Source organism: Arachis hypogaea, chromosome 17, assembly GCF_003086295.3.
Source record: "Arachis hypogaea cultivar Tifrunner chromosome 17, arahy.Tifrunner.gnm2.J5K5, whole genome shotgun sequence".
NCBI classification, from domain to species: Eukaryota; Viridiplantae; Streptophyta; class Magnoliopsida; order Fabales; family Fabaceae; genus Arachis; species Arachis hypogaea.
This window is the reverse complement of record NC_092052.1, coordinates 35,030,623-35,034,816: the sequence shown is the minus strand read 5'-3', so window position 1 is coordinate 35,034,816 and position 4,194 is coordinate 35,030,623. Positions and strand designations below refer to the sequence as shown.

At 41.3% G+C, this 4,194-nt stretch overlaps 1 non-coding gene across 1 annotated transcript; it reads left to right on the top strand.

Annotated features, from left to right (window-relative positions):
- Nucleotides 1-3,595: 3,595 nt before the first annotated feature.
- LOC112768647 (small nucleolar RNA R71) lies at nucleotides 3,596-3,703 on the top strand. Its single transcript, XR_003186051.1, has one exon. It is a non-coding gene; the product is annotated as a small nucleolar RNA R71 (small nucleolar RNA).
- The last annotated feature ends 491 nt before the right edge of the window (nucleotides 3,704-4,194 follow it).

Here is a 4,194-nt window from a genome sequence, read left to right as displayed (position 1 = left end):
ATTGATAACTGTTATCTTTGCTAATTGAATTGAGCTTCAATAATCCCAACCTTTTCTTAGGAAATAAATAGGATTCGAAGATCAAACTAATTAGTCCCTTGACTTTCCTTTATTTTAGTAAAGGTTGACCAAGTGGAATTAAGATTCGACTTTCATTGTTACTGATAAGGATAACTAAGTCTGGACTTCCAATTTCTCATACCTTGCCAAGAGATTTTATTATTATTATTTTATTTTACTTGTCATATAAGATATTCCCTCCTTACTTCCAAAACCCCCAATTTATAATCTTCATAACCAATAATACGAACATACTTCCCTGCAATTCCTTGAGAAGATGACCCGAGGTTTGAATACTCGGTTATCAATTTCAAAGGGGTTTGTTACTTGTGACAACCAAAACTTTTGTAAGAAAGGTTGATTGCTTGGTTTAGTAACTATACTTACAACGAGAGTTTACTATAACCTCTAAACCATCAATCTTCAGTTCTTTCAATGGCCCGATCTATAGTAACTTCAGATCGGTTGCTAGTAGGAATGATTGAGCGTTGAATAAACTCCAACCATCCTCTAGCTACAGGCTTAAGGTCCAGTCTTCTCAATTGAACCGGATTGCTTCTTGAGTCAATTTTCCATTGAGCTCCTTCCACACATATGTCCATGAAAACTTGGTCCAACCTTTGATCAAAGTTGACCCTTCTAGTGTAGGGGCATGCGTTTTCTTCCATCATTGGCAAGTTGAACGCTAGCCTTACATTTTCCGAACTGAAATCTAAGTATTTTCCCCGAACCATGGTGACCCAATGCTTTGGATTTGGGTTCACACTTTGATCATGGTTCCTAGTCATCCATGCGTTCGCATAGAACTCTTGAACCATTAAGATCCTGACTTGTTGAATGGGGTTGGTGAGAACTTCCCAGCCTCTTCTTCGGATCTCAAGTCGGATCTCCGGATACTCATTCTTTTTGAGTTTGAAAGGAACCTCAGGGATCACTTTCTTCTTAGCCACAACTTCATAGAAGTGGTCTTGATGGACCTTTGAGATGAATCTCTCCATCTCTCATGACTCAGAGGTGGAAGCAATTGCCTTCCCTTTCCTCTTTCTTGAGGATTCTCTGGCCTTAGGTGCCATTGATGATTATGGAAAAACAAAAAGCAATGCTTTTTACCACACCAAACTTAAAATGTTTGTTCGTCCCCGAGAAAAAGAAGAAAGAAAGAAGGAGAAGAAGAAAAAGAATGGAGGAGAGGGAGAGGGGTTTATATAGGGGTGGGATGGGATTTAGGGTTCGACCATTAGGGTTTGGTTTGGGAGGGAAAATAGTTTGAATTTTGAAGGTAGCTGGGGTTTTTGGGGAAGAGAGGATAGATATGAGTGGTGAAGAAGGGATGGGGAAGAGTGATTGAGGTGATTGGTGAAGGATATTTGGGGAAGAGAGTTATGAAAAGGTGTGAAGAGGAGAGAAGAAGTGATGGGGATCCTGTGGGGTCCACAGATCATGTGGGAATCTTGTGGGATTCACAGATCCAGTGGGGCCAAGGACTTAACATCCCTGCTCCAATTAGGCGTGTAAAACGCCCTTGCTGTGCAATCCTGGCATTCAACGCCAGACTGCTGCTTGTTTCTGGCGTTAAACGCCCAAATGTAGCCTGTTTCTGGCATTTAACATCAGGTAGATGCTTGTTTCTGGCGTTAAACGCTAGCTTGGTGCTTGTTTCTGGCGTTAAACACTAGACAGATGCTTGTTTCTGGCGTTTAAACGCCAGAATGCTCCTCCTCCAGGGTGTGCTGTTTTTAATGCTGTTTTTCATTTTTCAGTAGTTTTTGTGACTCCCCATGATCATTAACCTAATAAAACATGAAATAACAAAAAGAAAATAAAATAGATATGATTAATTAACATTGGGTTGCCTCCCAACAAGCGCTTTTTTAATGTCAATAGCTTGACAATGAGCTCTCATGGAGCCTCACAGATGTTCAGAGCATTGTTGGAACCTCTCAACACCAAACTTAGAGTTTGATTGTGGGGGCTTTGGTTGACTCTGCAGTGAGAGAAGCTTTTCATGCTTCCTCTCCATGGTTACAGAGGGAGATCCTTGAGTTTTAAACACAAGGTTGTCCTCATTCAGATGAAGGACCAATTCTCCACTGTCCACATCAATCACAGCTCTTGCTGTGGCTAGGAAGGGTCTTCCAAGGATGATGGATTCATCATCTTCCTTCCCAGTGTCTAGGATTATGAAATCAGCAGGGATGTAAAGGCCTTCAACCTTTACTAGCATGTCCTCTACTAGTCCATAAGCCTGTTTTCTTGAGTTGTCTGCCATCTCTAATGAGATTCTGGCAGCTTGCACCTCAAAGATCCCAAGTTTCTCCATTACAGAGAGTGGCATTAAGTTTATTCCTGATCCCAGGTCACACAGAGCCTTCTCAAAGGTCATGGTGCCTATGGTACAGGGTATTAAGAATTTGCCAGGATCCTGTTTCTTTTGAGGTAATTTCTGTCTATCTAATGCATTTAGTTCATTGGTGAGCAAGGGAGGTTCATCCTCCCAAGTCTCATTACCAAATAGTCTGGCATTCAGCTTCATGATTGCACCAAGGTACTTAGCAACTTGCTCTTCAGTAACGTCTTCATTCTCTTCAGAAGAAGAATACTCATCAAAGCTCATGAAGGGCAGAAGGAGGTTCAATAGAATCTCTATGGTCTTTAGATGAGCCTCAGATTCCTTTGGTTCCTCAAAGGGGAACTCCTTATTGGTCACTAAATGTCCCAGGAGGTCTTCCTCACTAGGATTCATGTCCTCCTCTTCCCTTGTAGGTTCGGCCATGATGGTCAAGTCAATGGCCTTGCACTCTCTCTTTGGATTTTCTTCTGTATTGCTTGGGAGAGTACTAGGAGGAGTTTCAGTGACCCTTTTACTCAGCTGGCCCACTTGTGCCTCCAAATTTCTATTGGAGGACCTTGTTTCATTCATGAAACTCACAGTGGCCCTAGATAGATCAGAGACTATATTTGCTAAGCTAGATGGGTTCTTCTCCGAATTTTCTGTCTGTTGCTGAGTGGATGATGGAAAAGGTTTGCTATTGCTAAACCTGTTTCTTCCACTATTATTAAAGCCTTGTTGAGGCTTTTGTTGATCCTTCCATGAGAAATTTGGATGATTTCTCCATGAGGGATTATAGGTGTTTCCATAGGGTTCACCCATGTAATTCACCTATGCTATTGCAGGGTTCTCAGGATCATAAGCTTCTTCTTCAGAAGATGGCTCTATAGTACTGTTGGATGATTCCTTCAATCCATTTAGACTCTGAGAGATCATATTGACTTGCTGAGTCAATATTTTGTTTTGAGCCAATATGGCATTCAGAGTATCAATTTCAAGAACTCCCTTCCTCATAGGCATCCCATTACTCACAGGATTCCTTTCAGAAGTGTACATGAATTGGTTATTTGCAACCATGTCAATGAGTTCTTGAGCTTCTGCAGGCATTTTCTTTAGGTGAATGGATCCACCTGCAGAATGGTCCAATGATATTTTAGATAATTCAGACAGACCATCATAGAATATATCCAGGATGGTCCATTCTGAAAGCATGTCAGAAGGACACTTTTTGGTCAGTTCCTTGTATCTCTCCCAAGTTTCATAGAGGGATTCACCTTCTTTCTGTTTGAAGGTTTGAACATCCACTCTAAGCTTGCTAAGCTTTTGAGGAGAAAAAAACTTGGCTAAGAAAGCCGTGACCAGCTTATCCCAAGAGTTCAGGCTATCTTTAGGTTGAGAGTCCAACCATATTCTAGCTCTGTCTCTTACAGCAAACGGGAAAAGCATAAGCCTGTAGACCTCGGGATCAACCCCATTGGTCTTAACAGTATCACAGATCTACAAGAATTCAGTTAAGAACTGAAAAGGATCTTCTGACGAAAGTCCATGAAACTTGCAGTTCTGTTGCATCAGAGAAACTAATTGAGGTTTAAGCTCAAAATTGTTTGCTCCAATGGCAGGGATTGAGATGCTTCTTCCATGTAAATTGGAATTTGGTGCAGTAAAGTCACCAAGCATCTTCCTTGCATTGTTATTATTTTCGGCCATGTCTCCTTCTTTTTCAAAAATTTCTGTCAGATTTTCTCCAGAGAGTTGTGCTTTAGCTTCCCTTAGCTTCCTCTTCAGAGTCCTTTCAGGTTCAGGAT